General features: G+C 36.5%; 1 protein-coding gene across 3 annotated transcripts in view; it reads left to right on the top strand.

Moving 5' to 3' along the window:
• aak1a (AP2 associated kinase 1a) overlaps positions 1-26,023 on the top strand; it is a 91,492-nt gene that overhangs the window by 2,922 nt on the left and 62,547 nt on the right. The gene's annotated exons all lie outside the window — the stretch shown is intronic.

The following is a 26,023-nucleotide window of genomic DNA, read 5'->3' on the forward strand; positions in this document are numbered from 1 at the left end:
GAGAAATCTTGTCCCATCTGAATGTGACTGTCTGTGATTGCTGATGCTGTATTATCCTGACGCTTCTCCTCATGTTTTGACCTTGCTACTGTTTGAACACCAATCTTCGGCGTGCTTTCAATTCAATATGGATGGTATCTGACAAAAAATAACATTATATAATAATAATAATAATAATAAATACACCCAAATTGCAGAATGAAGACTGCTCAATTTCATATCAGTATCAGGTAAGATACTTGTCAAATGTCTATATTTATCCGCTCAATTATGTGGGTTTATTATAAATAACCACTTCTATAAAGGAATGTGATTTTATTTAAATATTGTTTTTATAATAAATAAAAATAAAAGATGTACGCAAGCATAGCACATGACCCTCTGCATTGCCCAGATCAAGAAAACACTCACTCCCACCTCTGTAATAAACACGGAGATGTTAGTCCCGTCCAAATCTATACATGAAATCACAGATGTCGGGTGACAAGAATTGTAACTAAAATATTGCTTTAATGTTGTTCCAAACCCGGATGACTTACTCTTTTGCCGTGGAACACAAAAACGATAAAAGCTGAGCGTATGACAAAAGAAATTCCTTTAAATATGATGCGTTTACCAGGGTTTCTGGAACGTATGCAGCCCCAATATTGTGGTAGTGCGACTGTGCATGGAAAGTTCTGAATGCACAGGATGCATTGCGTGAGTCATCAGCTTTAGTCTCTTAAGCAGATTTGAAGTCATTCCTCCTGCTGATGCAGTGAGATGTTAGCAGACGAGTCGTAATCAGGGTATCAGGAACTCAAGACTGGTTATGTGTGAGAGAAATTTCAAGCTGCATTTTAGGGTTTCAAAGGATGAGCTGTCCCTCAACTCCCCATGTAAATGCAGACGATATTATGAAGGCTGAGAGAGAGAACCGGCTGTCATATGTTCATGTCATGACCTCAGTGCATTGAGAATTCTGAACGCCTTACACAAGTCATTTCTGTTATTGCCTGTAAGCACATTTGGAGTCTCTGTGTCTCATGGGAGATCGGAGGCATTCTGCCATTTCAAAAAAGTCTACAATCTGCTAGTGAGAATTCTGTATTTGATAATTCAGTATTATATGATGTTTTGTCCATGAAGAGACTACACAATATGTTCCTTTTTGAAAACACACATAAAAATAAAGGTTCCTAAAGGTTTTTTTTTTTTTTTACAGTGACGGCTTAGAAGAACCATTTTTGGATCCCCAAAGATCCTTTCATTGAACAGTTATTGAAAGAACCATTTTTTTTCTTATTGAACATTTTAACAAACATTTAAAATATCTAAAGAACCTTTTTCTGTTATAAAGAGCCATTTGTTCAATGAACCATGGAACCACTCATGCCAATAAAGAACCTTTATTTTTGAGAGTGAAGCTGTCGATTGTGGAGACACATGATGTCCTCAGAACCTTGCACTTTATAACCATGCCAACCTGGTATTTTATGACAAACTTTGAACTGCTTCTGTGTGTCTCAACAAAACAGGACTTGGATATCTGGGGTTGATTTAGTCTTTTATTACACTGCCATTCCAGTCAAGCAGTACATTTTAAGCTTTTCCTGGAATTTTTTTTATAGATGCCTCTTAAAGGGATAGTTCACCCAAATTTCTGTCATCATTTAAGGCCTGTTCACATCAAGAATGATAACTATAAAGATAACTACAATGATAGCTATATTAGCGTTTCCACTAGCAATATTGTTCTGTTTATTCTAAGCACCTACTGCAGTTATGCCGTCAGATTGAACTCTTAAAGGGATAGTTCACCCAACAATGAAAATTCTGTCACTAATTACTCACCATCATGTCGTTCCAAACCTGATAAAATCTGCAGGATTTCTGTTCCTCCATTGACAGCTACATAACTACCATCTTGAAGTTTGAAAAAATTCATAAAGAGATCGTAAAACTAATCCATATGAATCGAGGGGTGTAGTCCACATTTTCTGGAGTCTCGATCGCTTTACATGATGAACAGATTTAATTTAGGCTTTTATTCAAATTTAAACATTGATCAGAGAACATAAACAGAAGCTGCTTGATGCGCAAGAAAACCTCACTGGTTCTTGCTGAAGCTCAAACGTGCCGCGTAATACGAGAATGAACCTCATTGGTTCTTGTAGAAGCTCAAACGTGATTCGTAACACAAATATGAAACTCATTGGTTCTTGTAGAAGCTCAAACGTGATTCGTAACACAAGTATGAAACTCATTGGTTCTTGCTGAAGATCAAACGTGCGGCGTAACACGAGAATGAACCTCATTGGTTGAGTGAACATGCTTGAGCTTCCGTTTACCACAACTGATGTGTGAATTGATCATTGTTTAAATGTGAATAAAAGCCTACATTTAATTTGTGCATCATATGAAGCGATTGTGTCTCTTCAGAAAACTTGGACAATGCCGCTCAATTCATATGGATTAGTTTTACGATCTCTTTATGAACTTTTTGAAGCGTCAAAGTGGTAGTTGCGTAGCTGCCAATGGACGGACAGAAAGCTTGCAGTTTCATCAAAAATATCTTCATTTGTGTTCCGAAGATGAACGGAAGTCTTGCAGGTTTCGATTGACATGAGGGTGAACAATTAATGACAGTATTTTCATTCTTGGGTGAACTATCACTTTAAATCAGGATGGATTTTGATTGGATGTCAGCATTTTTAGCGTTCATCAGCTAGAAAAAAAATCGCTCAAAGATATAGTTTCTTTGTGCTGTTATCATTATAGTGGTGATGTGGATGTGGCTATTCTTTTATATTTAGAACAATTTTTAGAAGTACACTCACCTAAAGGATTATTAGGAACACCTGTTCAATTTCTCATGAATGCAATTATCTAATCAACCAATCACATGGCAGTTGCTTCAATGCATTTAGGGGTGTGGTCCTGGTCAAGACAATCTCCTGAACTCCAAACTGAATGTCAGAATGGGAAAAAAAGGTGATTTAAGCAATTTTGAGCTTGGCATGGTTGTTGGTGCCAGACGGGCCGGTCTGAGTATTTCACAATCTGCTCAGTTACTGGGATTTTCACGCACAACCATTTCTAGGGTTTACAAAGAATGGTGTGAAAAGGGAAAAACATCCAGTATGCGGCAGTCCTGTGAGCGAAAATACCTTGATGCTAGAGGTCAGAGGAGAGTGGGCTTCTCTCGTAAGCAGATCAAATGAAAACGTACAAATTAGATCATATTAGCCGCCAATTTGCCAAAAACATCAAATAGTTGTGAAAATATCTTGTGTTGCAAAGATAAACAAAAGTCTAATGAGTTTGAAACAACATATCAAAGTAGATAATTTTGACTTGTCAATAGTTCAGTAAAATGCCATGTGGTACAACCTCTCAAAAACAAAATATATTTGGTTAAAAATCTTTTTACCTTGAACATGTATATTTAAAACCTTTATTATGATTAAGATCACTCACATTTATTCAATACTTTAAACTTGGCGACACCACATGACATTCCTTGGTTATTCAATTAAATGTTTTTTGTAAACCATATGAAGCCAATGTTAATGCAAGGATATTTCTTGGAACTTGACATGCTTTTAAACCTAAAAAAAGCATTCCTTTTTATGGTGGACAAGCAGAAACAAGCAGAAAGTGCACTATATTTCAGTCACTTTTTTCACGCATTTATTACAGGGGAGTTTAGGAAACCGAACACAACAGCTGAACTGTGAATGATTTCAGCTTGCTCCTCTGAAAAACAGCATCCAACCCTGTGCTCATGGCAGTCGGCCACCATAGTATAGTGGCCAGTTATGCAGTCTAAGCCATTTTGTCAAGAAAAAACTGTCAAGGTCTAGAGGCTTTGACCTTGAACAGAGTTCAGTAGATGTTTGGCTTCTGCCTAGTCATCTGAATGAGTTCATAAGGCCTTCAAGCGATATCTCAATGTTGTTAAACCATTACGTCACTGATTCAGTCAGGCTGTCATTTCTCTCTCTAAAAGACTGACAGGAACATTTGGAGGTTCTTACAAGCACGCATACACTCGCCGTAGGGACAAGAACACTATGCAAGTAGACAAATGCAGGCACAAATGTTTAGCCAAACTATTTGCAAGTGTGTGGTTCTGTTGCACATTATCTTCGTATTCAGGATGCCACATATAAACAGATCAACATTCAAACTAACTTTAACTTGCTCAGCAAGATTCTCAAGATATCCCCAGCTTTGGGATAAAACATAATAAATAATCCATCCCGATCTAATGAGAAACCGTAACAATTTTGCACAATGTGATTTGTACATAAATATAAGTATATAAGTATGAAGGTCTACCCTAAACCTAACTATCAGTGGGGAAAGCATAAAGTACGAAAATGCATGAATGAATGTACACATTTATATGATTTGGCCACCAATTCGTCAAAGCATAAATGGTTGTGAATTACCATGAGAGCATGTTGAATATTAAAAATACAACCTTGTTCCGAAGATAAACAAAAGTCTTATGGGTTTGGAACGACATGAGGGTGAGTAAATGTTGACTATGGGCCCTTATCATACACAATGTGACGCCAGGCACGACGCAAGTGTTTTTTCCAGTTTCATCCCTACGCAGTTATCATTTTCACATCCAGGGCCACGTTGTTTAAATACCAAATGCACTTGTGCCCATTTGTGCGCTGGTCTGAAAACGAGGTGTGTTCAGGCGCATTGTTGGCGTGTTGCTATTTCGAGGAACTGAAAACGACTGCGCCATTGACCAACAAAAACCTGGTCTAAAGTCAATAGCACAGTGTTTTTTGTTATTTAAAGTGTGCGTTAGGAATATGCGCCTATAGGCGGGTGCACAACGCACGTACGCTTATTACACACACAGGGCAGCGCAGCAGCACACAAACATGCCAAATATTAAAAATAAAAGGATTCCTCTCTGGAGAAGCATTCAGTTTTTCTGCTTGCAAATTCTGCCATGTAAATAGCGAATGTAAATCTGCCATGGTGCAAGTGCAACTGGCATTTAAAGGGAATGGGAGATGATACTCTGATTGGTTTATTGCACGTTACGGCCAAAACACACCCATGGCTCATTAAGAGACCAGGTACAACCCTTTTAGACCATGTGCCTGGCACGCAGACCGTTTCTTTCTTTGTTAAACTAGCAAAAGTGGATTCGGACACGCCCTAAGTACAAACTTTAAACTTGGTTACACCACATGACATTTCGGTAACCCTTTACAATAAGGTTTCATTAGATAACATTAGTTAACTACTTTAGTTAAAATGAACTAAGACTGAACAATACTTCTACAGCATTTATTAATCTTATGCTGCCTACTCAATTCACCTACTTATACTATGACCTATATTGTGAAGAAAAAGTACATACTTTTGAGTGTGGCAGAAGATTATGCAAGCTTTGGGACATATTACTCCGTCATCTATAACAGACTCTGTCGCTTAGTTATGTGCATCCTGTAACCATTTAAATGATGCAATTAAAAGTTAATGTCCCAACCTATAAAAGTTCACAATGCTGTTGCAGATGAAATATCATGTGGATAATATTAAATAAATATATTTTCGTCAAGTTAGATACTTATAATTATTCACTCAAACCCCTTTATCTAATGCGGCATTCCAGGCAACCCGTAACCGTATTTTTCCAACCTTCTACGCGTGAAAATGCACTGGAATTGGCAGTCCAACCTGTGAACTCGTACTAGAATGATATACTCCCAGTTACGAGCTCTGACGTCACATAGCCCGCAAAACAGCAATGGCAGCCCCTACAGATGCAGTGTTTATGGAAGTCGTACACATTATTTTACAAATAACGTAAAATAAAAGGTATCACAGCTTCTCTTGCCATATGCGCCGTTTTCTCCTTTGTTTCCCTCAAATAAGCAAGGAGTAAGCACCTTTGGCGATATAAATGATTGTAAATGAGAATAAGCCCGTACGGCTTTGTTTACATCTAGCTACCGGAATTCCATGCGCTCAGGCAGTTTGGCGTGACTGCCTGGAACATTACAAAGTCGTGGTTTGAAGTCGTGACTTACCGGCTCAAAAACCTGTCTGGAGCGCAGCATAAACCTCTCTACTTAACCGTCGGGACTCGCACATCTGTCATGTTTGTAGCTTTTTTAACACTTTATCCGTGTTTGTAGTTCTAATTGAATCCTCGTCCAGCGCGAAATGAGTTGTGGGCAATATTAGCTGTTCTACACAAATTCTAACCGGAAATAGTAGACCATCCGTGTATCTTTGGAATACTTATTTCAACATACTACAATTTGGGGACGCACTAATTCTATTTTCGAATACTTAGGATGTATAATATGTGAATTGGGACACACCGCTAGTTAATGTTAATGTTGAAATATTTCAACATTTACTAATACATTAAAATTAAATGTTGTATTTGTTAACGGTGTTTAATGCACACGAACAAACAATGAACGGCTGGATTTTTATTAACAAACATTAACAAAGATTAGTAAATACTGTAACAATACATTAACTAATGTTAACAAATGAAATTTGTTATTTACGTATTGTAAAGACAGACATTTCTTAGATATTAAACTGAAATTTATTTTGAAAACCATATATAGCCAATGTGTCCAACCATCAGTGGGGCATACGCAGATCATACAAAAACGTAAAAATTCATATGACTTGGCCACCAATTCACCAAAGTGCAAAAATTCAGTTGAATAATCCATTGGTAAGTTATGTGTAAACACTCTGACTCTGTGGTGCTGTCTAAACATTGGACAGTTGACCCCAAAATAATAAATTCTGTCATCGTACACTCCCCCTTGCAGTCAAAACTCACATGAACTAAAAATTTAAAACGCTAATTGGCTAAATATAGTATTTAGGAGATAACTGTCCAGTCAGCATTTGTGACTGCAGGCTCATTTTAGAGTCATTACCCACAGAGCAGTAAACTCTGCAATGATGCTTGACTCCAACAGCTTCATTATGGGAAGCTCAGCGGTTAAGTGTCTATGAACAATAAAAGTGGATTGAAGCAAATTGGATTAACACACTGAAGACATTGAAATGAAGGCCTGGTGCATTTAATTACATAACACTGAGAGGTTGTGTGTGTGGACTGCAGGGCATGCTTCGTGTGTTACATGATCTTTACTGCAGGCTAATCTTAATTTAAACAGGATGGCTGAATGTCAACAGCTGTGAGTGTCACCTATGACACATGGGCTGGATCGGAGACAGTTGTTTGATGGATTTGCATTTTTGTGGCCTTAGGAATGTGTCTGGCCTAAATGTAAAGAGGTTATTTGATACACTAATAACATGTTTGCCACACTACCAAAGAGGGCATACACATGCATAGGTTGGTATACAACCTACTATATTTGAAAGAATGGAGTATGCAGCAGTATGTATACTGTGAGTGCACACTATGCAAATTACACTGCACAATGTTATCGATCTTCTGTTTATATTAAGATAATCAACTGAGAAGAACAAACCAGAAGCCACATTTTTGCAAATTTCCTTTTCATTGTTTGATCCTTCGGCCACAAGTTACAAAAAAACTAATAAAATTGAAAAAACAGGCAAAATAGACACATTTATTTCCAAAATATCTAGTAAACACTGCTTACTTAAACGTCATGGTGTCAATTGATTCTATTGGGATCTAGAATTTGTAGCGATTTCAATGGATGAATCCCAATTCACATACTATTCGTCCTGACTAGTATTCAAAATTAGAATTAGTGTGTCCCAAATTGTACTTGTATGGTGAACTGAGGATTCCAGTTACCCTGATGGTCTACTATTTCAAATTTGAAATTATGATCCATGCAGACTCTAAAAGCTAATATTGCCCACAATCCATTAGAGGAGGATTTGGTTCAGAACTACAAACGTTAATAAAAATCTTTTATAAAGATGCATTCGGTCATTAAATGAATCCAATGCATCATTATGGGAAAAAAGGAAAAAACACGTTTTACACATGAAAGACTTTTCTCTCCAATACGGTAGGAAGAATTGTTGAGTTGTGTACATTTAAGGGGTAAATACCCACTGGCAAGATGGGCTTTAAATAAAACTTGGCTGTGTAAGAGTGTATGCAGTGTAGAACAAGACTGAATCGGTGCATGACTAGAGAAAACAGAGAAAAGGGGCTGTGCTATTCCCTTTTGCCAAAAACCTCAGCACCCATAATGCACTTTTGATTTTGGCACCACCCCTAAATCGATCCGACTGTAGTTTTAACTAAAGCTCTGGAGCTGTCAAAAATGGTCAAATTGTCCAAAATTGGCTGACAAATGAAAGGAGATATCTGGGTACACATTGTTCATATATTTTTCACATACTACCGATACTGTAACAATGCAAAGCTGGTTGAAAATCGGCAAGTGTGCAATTTTTATTTATTTATTTCTGGGGTTGAAAAAAAAAAGAAAAAAAGCAGGATGTGATGTTTCCCATATTTGTCATGCACTTACATTTATCAAAAAAAAAAAAAAAAAAAAAAAGAATATCGGCAAGTGTATGATGAGAGTATGCATGTAACAATGCTAATTTTATTATTAACGAATTATACAACTACTATAATTATGTCCAACCATCCTCTGATACATACAGTACACTCATATTTAAAAATAGTTCAATCATATACTAAAATATCATTTATTTTGACTACTTATTGGCATATACTTATTTTACTACTTTATTAAATTATTATGGGATCTCCTTCAATGTTTTCAGAATCGTTTTTTTTATTTAAATAATTTTGTTTCTGTTTTTTTATATTAGGCCTAACATAAACAGAAAATAGTACACACTTTGCTTAAGTGATTTTGAAAAAAAATATTAACTTAGACATTATTAAAAACATTATTTTAGCACACAAAATCTGTTGGTCCATCAATGTTCAATACAAACCTGTAATATGATATGATATATTTTCTGCAATCTTACAATATGGGAAAAACACATTTTTCTTTTGGTGTGCCTTTAGCCCCGTTGTACTATTTAGCAAATCTCAACTGCTTGATTGTTATATCTGCAAAAAATGTGCTGTCCACCTCTTTCCTACACTCAATGACGCTTTGTGCAAATTATAGGTGTAAATTATAGGATTATAGGAGTTTGCTTAACTGTAAACAATCAGCGAAAGGTTGGCTCTGTGAACATTTTCAAAAAGCATTTTCAAAAACTGGGTACGATTTGCCGACCCCCCCCCCCCCCCCCCCCATATTGTTGTTTGTCTATTCTGTTTTGTTTTATGCTAATTGGTGTATTTTGTACAATCTTTGTATGCATCCACTTGTTCTTCCCTTTATTATACTGTTACAGTGGAATACAAAGGGAAAAAAAACAATCAGGAGAAGAAGAATGAAGCGACTGAAAAGAGCTCTTGCCATAGATATTCTTGTTATACCATGTCACATTAAAATACCAAATGTTACGTAGTCTGAAAATAGAACATGAAGGAAATTTTAAAACCCATTCAGTCAAACTGACGGATAAGAATAATTTGTAGCACAACCTTATGATTTGTTTCAGTATTTTTGAGTGGAACTTTCACAAACTGTCTCCCGTGATCTAAAACGCAGTAGTCTCCTCAGGAAAAAGGTGGACAGCATTTGTTACAAGAAATTACACAGTATATTAAAAGTTGGATATAGAACATCCTACATTACCTGCATGAATACTGTATATGCATGTAGAACAGTTTATACTATATAGCAAATCTTGGCTGTGTGATTGTTTATATGGTCACTGTAACAGGGTTTGTTGTTATGGGAAGAAGGAGGTGGGAACCAGCAAACATTTGGCAAACATTTAACAAACCTTAATTAATAAATAAACTGAAAGTAAAAACGGACACACACATAGTAAACCATAAACAAAACAATGTAAAATCCAGGCCTGGTCCTCTCTCGTCCTTCACCGTCGTCTAGCGCTGCACAATATATCGAAATTATTGAAATATCGCGATATGCATATCGCAACGGCATGCAATATCTGAATGATTTTAATAGGCTACTTCAACATTGTGAAAAGTGTACGTTTTAGGTTGACGCATATAGTAGAGAATAGACCGGGCACACTTATGTGACTTGTTTGACATAAAAAAAAAAAAAGTTATTTAAACGCAATAACTTGCAGTCTAGGCATGTGCCGGTATCAAATTTTCATGTTGCGGTTAATTGCTGAAGCTTTTATCACGGTATACGGTATTATCACGATATTGGAATTTGTTGCAAAAAAAGTGTTGTCATACTATAACAGGTTTAAAAACTCTCTTATAACAAAAATAACCAAACATACAATAAAGCAATACACAAAAATGTATAAAGTAAACAAATATTTTAACATTAAAGTGCAAAAAAATTATAAAGAACAATAGGTAACACTTTACAATAAGGTCTCACTAGTTAATGCATTAACATTTACACATTTTTAACATTAACATTATCAAAGAATAATAACTGTAAAAATATTAGTTACAAAAAGCAAATGTTAGTGTTAGCTCAGGTCCATTAAATAATAGTTACAACTTTTGATTTTAATAATGTGGCATTATTTTGCTGAAATTTACTTTGAACTAAGATTAATAAATGCTTTAGAAGTATTTTTCATTGTCAGTTTGTTAATGAATGAACTAATGTTAAATAATAGAGCCTTATTGTTTTCATTCAGCCGTTCCGCCATGTGCTCGGCTCATGCCCGTTGGGATTCAGTGGTTGATGGGAAAAAGTATTTTTAAAATGCATTCTAAAAATCTGAATAATTCGTAAGAAATAATTATTCACGGTATTTTGAAGTGCCCACGATAACAATATTGTGCATGTTCATTATTGCGGTATATCGTATTACCGTATACCGGCACATGTCTATTGCAGTCTCACGCTGTCTGCTGTCTGACACACACACCGAAACGTGCGCACAAGCCGCCTCTCTGAAAGCGTGTGACCCCTTCAGTTCTGTTTCGTGCCTTGTTAAACACTCGAACTGTCAAATACACACACAGTTATGTCAAAATGGCTGTCTTGATGAGTATTCATGTAAACACAGTCAGTTATGCTTTAAGTGAACAATATCCGTTGTGGAAAGAAACCGAATGCATGTCAATAGAATCCGTGCATTAGGTCTTAAAGTGATAGCCTGCTAATATAGTAAACCTGCTAATACAGTAAACCTGCCGCTGTCTGTCAAACAACAAAAGAAAAAGAGAAAATCACTCAGTGCTTTAGGCTGAATAACCTTTGTAGCTTTATTATGTATCAGTGTATATTTCATTCATGTGAAGACAACTGTTTTAGTTCCTATTTTTAATAACAAAGATGAATTAAAATAACAAAAATAATCGTCCACCCTTAGTTCAGGTGTCTTTGTTTACCTGGATGTTCTTGATGTTAAGTTTTAGGTTGAAACTATATATTACCAAGTCAAGCAAAGAGTTTTTGGTATTTAAATATTGGCATTACATATTTTGTTTCTTTACATTGATGTTAAAATTATATTGTCAGATTTGTGACATAATTTTTTGCTAAAACACTGCTGGTCACTTTCAGAAGTTGTAGCAATGCTTTCTTTTCCCAGAAAGAATGTGAAACGCATAAATGGTATCATTCTCATTTCTTAAATATTTTTTTAAAATATAATTTAAATAGATTTTACACACTTAAAGCAATATTGTATCGCATATCGAATATTGCATTATTTATAAAGGTATTGCATATAGAATTTTTCCTTTTTCCTACCTTCGTCGCTCCTCCTTTTATGCTTTTGAGCTCCTGCTTGTCACAGTCACAAAATGCAAACTATATTATCACATAGCTGTATATATACAAAATTGGATATATTCTATCCAACTGTATTTGCATGCATATAGTACTCACATAAATGATACTATATAGCAAAAAAACTTGTTATATAAAGTTGGATCTATAAGTATGTCCAACTTGATCTGCATACTTAAAGTATACATGTGTAGGGCGATAAATACTTTATACAGTAGCATATCTCAACGGCTTGATTGCTTGTATCATCGCAAAATGTTAACTATATTATCACCCAGATCTAAATGCGACTATAAGGCATGAAGATATTAAGATACTAGGGATGCCACAATTCTCAATATAATATTGAACCGTTCGGTACGGCATTCACGGTTCAATATGCGCTTGTGAATTTCGGTTTTGCATTTAATTAATTATTTTTCTACAAATTCTATAATTTGCCTCCATCCCAATATAGCTACTGAACAACACGACATACATTCACATCACACGTTAGTGGTAGAGTTATACTCACGTAACACTATAATTATTTACAATCACGAAAGTTCATTATTTGCATGCGTTTTAAAGCCTTGCCGGTTTCATTCGGGTGCGTGGTTTTAACATGCGTTTTTCAGAGCGCGCACACTAAATGCCTGTCAAACACGTGATTACAGGACTAAATAGTCGTCTTACTGTGCTAATACTGTCAAATACACACAAGGTTAACATAAACACATTCGGTTATGTCTAAAGTGAAAGTAAAATCGTTTGTGTCTGTATATTAGATGCACGCAGGTCTTAAATTGACAACAGCGCAGTTGTGAACATGCGATCCTTAAAGGGACAGTTCACCTCTAAAATAATGTCATTATTTACTCACTCTAATATTGTTTAAAACCTGTATTCATTTCTCGATGACAGAATTTTCATTTTTGAACGAACTATCCCTTTAATGTTAATACAACAACAAAAGACAAAGAGAAAATCACTCACTGCTCTTGACTGAAAAACTAATACAGTAGCTTTTAATTAGAATCAATGTATATTTTATAGCGAAGTCTATGTAGTGTTTTATTTTTACATTCATTCATTAAATTTCATACTTTAATGCTGCTTTACAGCTCTGAGCTGCCAGTGTAAAGCTTTATATATTTATTTTATATTATACAATACACTAGGAATACAAGTTTTTTTTTTTTTAAAGTAAAGTTTTAAGTTTAAGGTAAAGTTTTCAATTCTTTTAAGTAAAATAAAGAAAGAGTATTGCAATAAAAATACTCTTTTTTTTCTCCTTAACCTCTTGCTGTTCCTGTCGCCTAAGAATAGAATAACAAAAAAATTATGTGACAAGCCATCAGAACCGAACCGAAAACCGTGGTTAAAAACCGAGGTATGTATTGAACCGTGGACTAACTGTATTGTTGCATCCCTATAAGATTCTGTATCATAAACATCATGATTTTCTGTAAAGCTGCTTTGCAGTGTGTATTGTGAAAAGCACTGTACAAATAAATTTGACTTGACTATGTTAAAGACACAATTATGAAGCGTTAGTTTGTCCCAACTTTTTTAATAAAAAAATACAGGGCTTAGTATAAGTAGGCAAATTGGGATGCTCTTGGGTCATCGCTGATGTTTTTGTCATTAAGTAGACATCAAACTGCCCTAGAAGAGCGTCTTTACCTCATTCTGATCGTTCAGTTGGACTGTGTGTATGTGTTTGTGTGAATAATAGATGGTCAGCAGCTGATTTATTCATTAATGTTTCTAATGGCCGCCATCTGTTGGCCCTCAGCTGTCATGCTGAATGTGCTCTGGTGTGTTTGTTTCTGAGTTCCTTTCGGACTGTGTTAGTGGGTTATGTTGGTTTTAGTTGGTTAGTCTAGTCTATCTTGTCTAGCTGGGTTTAGTCTTTCTTAAAAGAATAGTCCACTGGATGAATCCGTAGGCCATTTCACACATTATACTGGTAAATTATAAACCATAAAATGACCAATTGACTTTTCCGGTACGCCATGCTATTCACATAAGCAACGGCATTCTATCTTTTTACAGTTAAGATGCCATTCACACACCAGCACCAAAATACCGGTAAACTCTTGTGATTTCAATCATTAAAAGTTACCTTTAAAAGTTACATTTGTGCAGCCATATAAACGAGCACAGCAAACCTAGATTTAATTTCAAATGTATCTTTTTATGAAGTACGAACCTTAACTAACTTGCTCAGAAAGATTCTCTTTAGAATGTTTAGTCACCGCTAAAATTAGTCAAAAGAGAAAACTGTAGAAAACTGTTATGCTAAGGCTGTGGGCACTATCATACACCCGGCGCAATGCAACGCTAGGTGTGACACAAGTGTTTTTTGCTAGGTTCATCCCTACGCAGTTATCATTTTTATGTCCTGTGCCACGTTGTTTAAATGGCAAATGCATTTGTGGGTGCCCATGGGTGGACTGGTCTGAAAACAAGGTGTGTTCAGGCGCGTTGTTGGCGTGTCGCTATTTTGAGGCAACTGAAAACGACTGCGCCATTGACTAACAAAAACTTGGTCTAAAGTCAATGGCAAACACAATATTCTTTTTTTTGTTATTTAAGGGGCTCGTTTGTAATATGCACCTATAGGCAGGTGCACAATGCACGTACACTCTGCTTATTACACAAACAGCAGCAGCACACAAACATTTTTAAATATGAAAAAGCAGACGTCATTTCACAAGCAGATCCGTTTCCTCGCGAGAGATGCGTTTTTTTGGTTATTGTAGTTAAACCATGGTAACCAGAAATCAACTATGGTTTTACTAACCATAGTTTAACCATGGTATTTGTAGTAAAACTCTTATACAAATGGTAATTAATCCAATATTAATGGTTAATTTTCATAATTTATGATAATTTGATATGGTAATGATAATTTTCGTTATAAATTCATTTAAAGTCCCTGTGAACTGGAAGTTGCAACTGATTTTATTTCAGTGCTGTGACGTATTTCCAAGTGGAACGGAATATTGAATGGACATAGAGGGCAGGGTTTTACTTCAGCGCTCTTCCTCTCCATCTCTCGCTCATAGCAGACTATCGGTTGGAGGGGAGTGGTTAAAGAGCACCTATCATGGAACTTTGAAATTTACCTTTCATGTAGTGTGTAACATAGATCTAAGTGAACAAAAACATCCTGCAAAGTTTGAAATATGACAGTGCACCGTATATATAGTTATTTTCTTTCGACTCTGTCGACTCTGAGTCATTTTTAAGAATCGTTAGAAGACCGAAGCTTTCTCTCTGACTAGATGACGTCAACTTGTCAAGTTATTTGAATACGATACGCCCACTCATTGCGCTCCAAGACGCCAGTGAAAACTAGAAAACATCATGGCGACGAGACACTGTGTTCTGAAGTGCGACTCAAAAGCAAACTTTTTTCATCTGTCCAAGGATGAGCATTTGAAGACTAAGTGGCTTGAAGACAAACCATACATCGTCGCGATTGTGTTTATTAGTCTTCAAATGTCTCTATTTGCATGTTTCGCGATCTCAGGAAGCTTTTATTATGGACTTCTATTATGGCACATGGTATCTTCTTCGTCTGTCTATACCATATATGGACTACATGTGCACAGAGCGCCCTCCGGCTGCCAGTATGAATTGAAAACAACACATAAGAGACTCAATCGCTCATGATTAGGCTACATCTGCGCATTTTGAGGAAGTATTGAATAAAAAATACTCCTGTTTAGAAATTTGACACAGACATATGAGAATCTATCAATATGTCTCCTCATCTGCACACTTTTGAACTAAAAGCCCTGAGGGATGTTGATTTCTCGCGAGTCTTCGTGAGGAGAATAGAGGAGTTTTTTTTATGAATGAGATCAGCTGAGGCTCATATTACAATCAAACGGTACCGACGCGGTTTTCATATTCATAACTCCTGACACATATTAACAAATTACTGTCACTATAATACTTTGATGGGCGTTCCGTTTCCGAAAATATCTGCACAGACTATACCAATCACAACTGACTGGGTCATCGGACCAATCACCTCAGATTAGCGTCATGTAAAGGCGGGGTTTTGAAAAGTGAATCACTAAAGGAATCATTTGAGAATCGCTGTCAAAACAGGTAAAAATAAATGCATATTATAAGAAAACTAAAGTCTTTTTTGTCATTGCATGCATGCAAAACTGTTGTTGGGGACTTCTAAAACAATATTTGGAACATTTAAAATGCCATAATAGGTGCTCTTTAAGGATATTCAAACCCAAGCCATCAAAATGGCGCCATGGGAAAGGGAACGCCTTTTCAGATTTTCATTAAAGATTACCACAGCAAAAAAAAAAATTCTGTGTATTAACTTGCACGGATTATTTGTTCACCCTAAGACCTGTAATGTGCGCTAACAAAGTAAATAAGATTTTGATTTCATGAGGACTTTAATAATATAATTTCAACAGATGTGAAATATGATCAATAAGAGAAAAACAGTTGAGAAGACAAGCACTGGACTGCTGTAGGTTAGGAAGGGAAATAAATTTATAGGAACATTTCAGCATATTTCCACATAATATTTTAGAAGGACCTTCATCCCGCGGTATCAGTCTCACCCATGTTTAAGTTTCCTCTATTCTTTTTATGTCAGGAAATCGTAAAAACTAAGGTAAGGGTGTTGTTGCTTAGAATTAGAGCTGCTGGATCGCTGCAGTTACACCGGTGAGAGGATTCAGACATTAGTTTTGATTGCGTTGCGATAGTACCGGAAGTAACGATACACAGCTGCGTTTTTAAGCAGCAGTGTGATACACTTTTGGTGGACACGCGGCCTAAAGCAAGATAAAGTGCCCCTAGTGTCAACCCTGAGAATGCTTTTGTGTTATGAATTGAGTCCTAACCACAGCTAGGTGGAATCAAGCTAGTGTAGAAGCTTTTGCTTTCTCATGGTTGTGAGAATGTTTGAGGACTTCAGAGTACTCATGGGTCAGTAGAATCTACGCAAGGTTTTTATAATGGTTGGTTCAGTGCTACACATGCAGGTCTACACTGTTTTGGGGTGAGTGTGCGAGTCGATGTTGAATGGATGAGTCATAGTTATGCTGTCAGCTCTGCCTGCTTCAACCTCCTGCGAGGAGATCTCTAACACACACAAGAGGGACCACAGGAAATGAGAGATGGAGGGTGAAAGGAAACGATACCTCCTCTCCAACAAAGCTGTTTAAATTTAGCATAGTCCTGAGTCGCTGTCTGTTTGTATTGTTTCTGTTGTGCTTGATTTACTTCCATTAAGTTAAAGGTGAAGTAGGCCTATGTAGTTTCTGCGACACTAATGGCACCTTGCAGAATTGCAAATATAAAGCATATTTTCAAACGTCCAAACCTTGCAAACGCCCCTTTCACGCATCGCACCTCTCCCAATTCAAACATCACAAATACAGCTCTTAAAGGGATAGTTCACTGAAAATTTTTTATGACCCCTTGTTTTACTCACCCTTAAGTCATCCTAGGTGTATGTGACTTGCTTCTTTCAGACGAATGCAATCAGAGATATACTAAATAATGTCCTGGCTCTTCCAAGCTGTATGATGGCAGTGAATAGATTATTAGATTTTGAAGCCCAAAAAAGTGCATCCATCCATCATAAAATATATCTGCACAGCTCCTGGGGGTTAATAAAGGCCTTCTTAAGTGAAGTGAAGCGATGCGTTTGTGTAAGAAAAATATCCATATTTAAAACTTTAAAAACTAACAATATACTTCAAGCAAAATCGAAAAGTTATACTTCTGATTAAATGAGACACTGACACTATTTTTAAATGTTTAATATAGCAGTCTATTGTATAAAGTGCTATATAAATAAACGTGATATGACTTTACTAGAATGCTGAATTGAAGAGCTTGTGCAAACATATCCACATTGCTATGATCAGATGCTTATCTTATGCTTTATTTAAAAAGATGCTTGTTTTCTCAATTTTGTTTTTTATTTTGTTATTGGGAGGAAAGCACGGAGCACATATTTACATATTCATCTAAACACCGTTCTAAGTAGTGTGGCATGTCAGATGTTCACTAATAGTATATCGCTGGTGACAAATTTTGAACTTTGTTTTACCCCTAAGCGAATAACTAAAAAGAACTTCACTGTGAGTATATAGAGGCCTTTACAGGTGAAGGCATGTCTCAACAGGGAAAAGTATGCTACTTTCAATAAAAACTAATATTAGGAATACTTTTAGCTGGATTGCTATGTGTCATGAGTAAGCAACTGAGTAGACTGACACTGTCTAGAGCGGATGTGAGCACCTCGCTTATAATAAACTCATCCAACATACACTATATTGCCAAAAGTTTTTAATGACATTTTAACTTTAATTACATCCCATTCTTAATCCGTAGGGTTTAATATGGAGTTGGCCCACCCTTTGCAGCTAAAACAGCTTCAACTCTTCTGGGAAGGCTTTCCACAAGGTTTAGGAGTGTGTTTATGAGAATTTTTGTCCATTCTTCTAGAAGCGCATTTGTGAGGTCAGGTACTGATGTTGGACGAGAAGGCCTGGCTCGCAGTCTCCGATCTAATTCATCCCAAAGGTTTTCTATTGAGGTCAGGACTCTGGAGGCCAGTCAAGTTCCTCCACACCAAACTCGCTCATCCGTGTCATACCATACTTGAATTCACTGAGCTCCTGAGAGCAACCCATTCTTCCACAAATGTTTGTAGAAGCGTCTGCATGCCTAGGTGCTTGATTTTATACACATGTGGCCATGGAAGTGATTGGAACACCTGAATTCAATGATTTGGAGGGGTGTCCCAATACTTTTGGCTATATAGTGTATCTGCACCAGTTGTATTTTTTGACATGACACGCCACAACAGTTTGAGGCCGTCTACACTAGACACATCAAAGTAAACATTATAAACGGGTACATTTGTCTTTCTGAACATGTGCAGATGGTATTTCAGGCATTGCAACGTCCATTTTGCCCCGTTCGCTTGTTCATGACCTGTTTTATCTTTGAAGGTCTAAATACAGTGAATTTTGGCTTGCACTTCTGCAACTGAAGTTGAATTTCTTTTCCCATGAAACGCATCAGCCATTGTTCCACACTGACTAAACACCCTCTGGCTACGCCTGCTACAGTAGCCACACCCCAAACTCTCGCTATAGGTTGAGCTGGAAAGAAAATGACAGATCTCAATGTTTACTATTGGAGATAAACCCATGAATGGCGTACTAACAGTAGGCAATAAACAATAAAACGGATTAAGTTTTTGTTCAGTTGTTTGTTCAGTTTCATCATTTGCCCTTGAGCATTGGAAACATAGCTGTAATTTTATATTTGTACCTCTGTAAAACAGCACAATACCGAAATGACATGTGAGACACACTGTGAAGAAACCTGAGTAGTGCATACTGGGGCACAGGGTTCACATCACAATAGAGATGCCACAGAAACAGTCACAGACCACAAGGAAATGGGCTGTTTTCGTAGCCTTTTGATTGTCTCTGTCAGATAATGTATTGAGGCCACCACTGTAGTTATTTGTAAATTGTCATCTTTTAAAGGTCGGGCTACTTTCATAAGTGTATTAATGTCTTTTTATAGGTTATTGACATAATTCCTGTGTGTGTACTTTGAATTCTCAAGTTGGTTTCATACCATTTCCAAGAAACAATTTAATTATTCTAAAAATATCTGGTAATGAAACCATCACAAGTAAAAGGTAATAGCAATTTCCTGACAAGTTGAATATATGAACGTGTACACAGCTTAATTATTATTATCAAAAAAAGTTATTCATAAAAATATAATGAACTGTTTTGGGACTGAAATATCCCAATATGTCAAACTATTTTACACTTGCTTAATATACTACTAAACTACTTTTGGTTGTATTCTTTTGTATAGTGTTCTTCTAGACCATTTACAGTACAGTTTTTGACATTATGCCGCTACAAAATATGAATTTTAATCCACAAATTTTACATGCTCATCATGGGGTGTTTAAGTGTGTATTAATTACATTTGTGTAATGTATTTTTGAAAACAAAAAGAAAGAAAAAGTAATGGATTCAGACAAAAAAATAATAATTCACCAATGTTGTTACCACATCATAAACCAATATACATTTGAAAAAACCCATTCCTTTATTCAAAGTCAAATTAATATAAATATTAACAAATGAAACAATAGAATATGGCATTAAAATGTTTCTCAATTAAGTAAGCAAAGCTTCAAGCAGACAAAGAAATACATTAGAAGAAGCAATACTTGTCTTTTTTCTTGTCATTGTTGTTTCATTAATATTGATAATATAAAAGACATTTAAGGTTCTATTAGGCTGCCTGCATTTACTGTATCCTGATGTACATCCTTTCAATGTCCCTTTCTCACACATAAACCATGTGAAAGGAACCGGATTTACATATTTAGCTCAGCATTGCAGAAGTTGAAAGATTGGTTATAAATGAGCAGTCTCATGCCAACACGTGTATTTAAGAGTCTGAAGTGGAGTATTCCTTTAAGATGCTGCAGTTTTGAGTTCCGTAAGTTTCACAGTCCAGCCTATTAGAGATTCTTTGTAAGCGGCATGGACAAGATAGTGGGGTGATATTTATAGACCCTTACATAATCACATTCTCAGTTTACTTACGGCTATACCACACCTCATCCGAAGGCACTGTGTGTGTGTGGCTTGCGTGTTTTGCGGTGAGGACACAGGCGGGGTTTGTTATTTTTGAAGTAATTGCCATTTTCCGTGTGTTTATCTGAAAGCAGACTGAAACCTCTCTCCTATACAAAAGAAAAACACGGATGCAGGGATCACAGTGTGTGCAGAGCTGTGTACTGTATGTGTGCATAATGCATATACTATTTGATGCATTTGATTTAATCAGCTCATGGCAGCAGGTTTAACAACCTGTGTCCTGATTTATATGAAACTGTCTCCCGGTTTATATGAAACTGTGTGTGCTCTCTTAAAGGGATAGTTCACCCAAAAATGAAAAATTCTGTCATCACTTACTCACCCTCAAGTTGTTCCAAACCTGTATGAGTTTCTTTGTTCTGCTGAACACAAAAGAAGATATTTAGAAGAATGTTTGTAACCAAGCAGAGAGAGCAACCATTGACTACCATAGTAGGGAAAAAAATGCTATGGTAGTCAATAGTTGCTCTATCTTCTTTGTTACAAACATTCTTCTAAATATCTTCTTTTGTGTTCAGCAGAACAAAGAAACTCATACAGGTTTGGAACAACTTGAGGGTGAGTAAATGAAGACAGAATTTTCATTTTCGGGTGAACTATCCCTTTAAGACAAAACAAAAAATAAACCAATGAGTCTCATCTCCCATTCCTTTTAAAAGCCAGTTGTGCTTGCACCATGGCATATTCGCTATTTACATGGCGTAATTTGCGAGCGGCAAGACTTCTCCAGAGAGGAATCCTTTTATTTTTAATAATTAAACATGTTTGTGTCCTGCTGCGTGTCCCTGTGTGTGTAATAAGCAGAGTGTACGCGCGTTGCGCACCCGCCTATAGGCACATATTATTAACACAGCCTTTAAATAACACATGTAAAATATATGGTGCGGTCGTTTTCAGTTTGTCAAAATAGCAACACACCAACAATGCGCCTGAACACACCTCGTTTTCAGACTAGCACGCCCATGGGCGAACAGGTGGGGGGCGAGTGCATTTGCCATTTAAACAACGTGGTGCTGGACGCGAAAATGATAACTGCATCTGGCTGAAACTAGTAAAAACACTTGCGTAAACACAATGATAGGGCCCTGTGAGTTGTCATGACAGAAATATACTTAATGCATTTAATCTCACATTATTAACTAATGTCTTTGCTGCTGACCTATACTGATCCAGTTCAACCATATTGAACCATAGGAACGGGATATGTTGATATGGGTTGGAGGCGGGAACCGGTGAACGTTCAACACTTTAATAATTGATAAACACAAACTGAACGGACGGCTGCCACACATACATAAACAAAACAACGTAAAAGTCCATGCCTCGTTCCTCTCTCGTCCTTCACTGTCGTCACTCCTCCTTTTATGCTTCCGTAGCTCCTCCGTGAAAGGATACGAGACCGATGTGATGCGCAGGTGACGCTCATTAGCAATCACGCCACAACCTTGTGCCGTTCTCTCACGGTGCCGTTCTCTCCCTGCTAGTCACACATAAGCATAAGCAAAAACATTGCATGTGTATATTTATTTTTATTTTTATTGCTGAAGAGTGTTGATTTTTCTTGTGTCCTATACGATCTAGAATGGCAGCACGGCTGAAAGGTTTTTTGAGCTGTTCCCTCTACTGTACAGACGTGTATTTGCATTTCCTTCAGCCTGAGGCTTATTCATTTCACTTTTGGTGTAAAAGGTCCTTTACCCAAAAATTTTACTAATATATATATATATATATATATATATATATATATATATATATATATATATATATATATATATATATAAATATAAATATAAATATAAATATAAATATAAATATAAATATAAATATAAATATAAATAAATTTAAATATAAATATAAATAAATTTAAATATAAATATAAATAAATTTAAATATAAATATAAATAAATTTAAATATAAATATAAATATAAATAAATTTAAATATAAATATAAATAAATTTAAATATAAATAAATTTAAATATATATATAAATTTTTTAGGTCCAGACCTTCAGTGGTGGGTACTGTACATGGACCTGCTGAAAATTCTGAAATCATGAGACTTTTATGTGCTTCGTGCCAAATCATATAAAAATTTCAGAATAAAGTTAATTGTTAATCTCACTAGGCCTTTGACAGTTTTATTCTTCTGACAGGTTTCTGGACAGAGCTCCTCTTGTCCAGTTGCTCAGTTGGACTGACATTTGTGACATTTTATTTTCTGGACCTCATGGTGCTTCATCCCAGCTAACAGCGTAATCTGATGACTATACTTTTGATGTGTCAGCATAACTATTTATGCTGCGACAGCCAAAATAGTGAGATTCCTGGATGTGTTGCCACAATGCAACTTCGGTGTCAGATGTTAAAAAGGAACTGTGTTGCATTGCTAATCTGTAGGTAATATTTTACTTGACAGATTAGCCTGCAGGCAGACATGCAGTAGAACAACCAGTTCAACCTTAGTTTAAAGGATATGCTAGTTTTTTTTTTACAACTTAGTTCTTATGAAAATGACAGGTGGAACTCTTGGTCTTAACAGCAGCAGTGATCCTCCCAGAAACCTCACAAAGTCTGCACAACTACACAGCTAAAAATTCAAGCAAAATATATTTGGGAAAAGGTTATACCATGTTGTAACGACATCTCAGGTTTTAGGTGACATCATCTGGTTTTTATCTAATACTCTAATACTTCTCAAACAAAATGAAACATCTTAGGTAGATTCTAAATGAAAAATAATATGATCTGAACATAAGACATTCATGATGTTGCCGTCTTGAGCATCAGTGAATGTTTTCTCCTTTTTATTAGTTGTGTAAGAATCCCTCAATTGTCCTGTGAACGGATGGATCTCAAATCATACAGTCTTTTTTGGGAAAGGGTTTAAATATGCAGAAGATGCTAGAAAACCAATGAATGTGCAGGACCTGGAGGATTTCTCTGAAGAACCATGCTCCGTTTAACTGCTCAGGACAAACAAGGGACTCATGAACAACTATCACAAAACACAAAAAGATCATCCCGATAACAACAAATAGTATTAAGATTCAAGGTTATGTACACTTTTAAGCTAGTTAATTTGTCTAAATTCAGTAATTATGTCTTGTTGTGGAATACATGTAAACATATGTTATGTAAAACAGCGTTAACAGTACTAAAAAATAAAGAGAAATTATGATCCCTCTAAAAAATGTTTTAATATTGTTAGTATCTTGAATATTCTGCAAGGGGTATATAAACGTATGAGTATAACTGTAAAATGGGCCATAACTTGGTGTTTTTTAGCGTGTTACTCTGCAGTTTCTAGGTTGTTTTGGGCTGTTCTGATTCAATCATGCGCCTCAGTTTTTTTTTTTCTCATGATATTTTGCTTTTGATATTGCTTTGTATCAGTATTTTCTTTTATTTGTGGATTGCATTCATATAATTCCTGTTGTTCAATTACTAATGAACAGAGTTTGAAAAATTAAAAAATTTGGATTTCATACATTAATTTCTTATACAAAAAAAATCCTCTCATCCAGCCATCTCCTCCCTTTCTCTTTCATCCTCATCCTTTTGACCAAAAATGTATTTTAGGTGGACAGATCAATACAGTACAAAGAAAATCAAACACCATGCAGAACAAAACAAACCTGCGGTCTCAGGATAAAATTGTAGGATGTTGGAATAAAACAATGTCTTTTCTGTTAACCAAATGCTCAAATGTCCTAAAGAGCTCTAATCTTCAGAGTCCTCTGTAACTGTAAGGAAGTGCTGTTTTTCTAGTATCGCCACTTTAATATGTTTTTTTTTATCTTTGCTATTGCTTCAATACAAATGGACAAGCGTGCCATTATGAAGTGTATGCTCAAGTAAGCCAAATCTGCGCAGATTCTGCGCAATGCGCTGTATTTAATATATCATGATGACTCACGAGTTGAGTATTTGTGCTAAATCTGTACAGATTTGGCTTACACAAACTTCCCCAGTAAAGTGAGTAAACATAATAAGTAACCTGCCAAATTGGCTAGTGATTTAACAGCGCTACCCGTGTTAATTAAAAACCCTGCTAATGAAATACACTCACCTAAAGGATTATTAGGAACACCTGTTCAATTTCTCATTAATGCAATTATCTAATCAACCAATCACATGGCAGTTGCTTCAATGCATTTAGGGGTGTGGTCCTGGTCAAGACAATCTCCTGAATTCCAAACTGAATGTCAGAATGGGAAAGAAAGGTGATTTTAAGCAATTTTGAGCGTGGCATGGTTGGTGCCAGACGGGCCGGTCTGAGTATTTCACAATCTGCTCAGTTACTGGGATTTTCACGCACAACCATTTCTAGGGTTTACAAAGAATGGTGTGAAAAGGAAAAAACATCCAGTATGCGGCAGTCCTGTGGGCGAAAATGCCTTGTTGATGCTAGAGGTCAGAGGAGAATGGGCCGACTAATTCAAGCTGATAGAAGCGCAACTTTGACTGAAATAACCACTCGTTACCACCGAGGTATGCAGCAAAGCATTTGTGAAGCCACAACACGCACAACCTTGAGGCGGATGGGCTATAACAGCAGAAGACCCCACCGGGTACCACTCATCTCTGCTACAAATAGGAAAAAGAGGCTACAATTTGCACGAGCTCACCAAAATTGGACAGTTGAAGACAGAAACAATGTTGCCTGGTCTGATGAGTCTCGATTTCTGTTGAGACATTCAGATGGTAGAGTCAGAATTTGGCGTAAACAGAATGAGAACATGGATCCATCATGCCTTGTTACCACTGTGCAGGCTGGTGGTGGTGGTGTAATGGTGTGGGGGATGTTTTCTTGGCACACTTTAGGCCCCTTAGTGCCAATTGGGCATCGTTTAAATGCCCCAGCCTACCTGAGCATTGTCTCTGACCATGTCCATCCCTTTATGACCACCATGCACCCATCCTCTGATGGCTACTTCCAGCAGGATAATGCACCATGTCACAAAGCTTGAATCATTTCAAATTGGTTTCTTGAACATGACAATGAGTTCACTGTACTAAAATGGCCCCCACAGTCACCAGATCTCAACCCAATAGAGCATCTTTGGGATGTGGTGGAACGGGAGCTTCGTGCCCTGGATGTGCATCCCACAAATCTCCATCAACTGCAAGATGCTATCCTATCAATATGGGCCAACATTTCTAAAGAATGCTTTCAGCACCTTTTTGAATCAATGCCACATAGAATTAAGGCAGTTCTGAAGGCGAAAGGGGGTCAAACACAGTATTAGTATGGTGTTCCTAATAATCCTTTAGGTGAGTGTAAGTTGTCTAAGGGGCCAGGGTACATTTTCACGACATTTGCATTCTCGCGTACAGAAGACAATGTTGTCAAAATGATTCCCGTTTCACACGGTTCCGCGAAAAAGATGAAAAACCTCTATATTATTCATGACACTTTGTAAAGAAACACTACATGCCTATACGAACACGTAATATACATGCGCATGATATCACGGTTTTCACTAATTCACATTTTTGTGTTTTAGACGGAGACAATAACGATATCATTTTCAAAAATGTGCACTTTGA

The sequence above is a fragment of the Gobio gobio genome, assembly GCF_949357685.1.
Source record: "Gobio gobio genome assembly, chromosome: 10".
NCBI lineage: Eukaryota > Metazoa > Chordata > Actinopteri > Cypriniformes > Gobionidae > Gobio > Gobio gobio.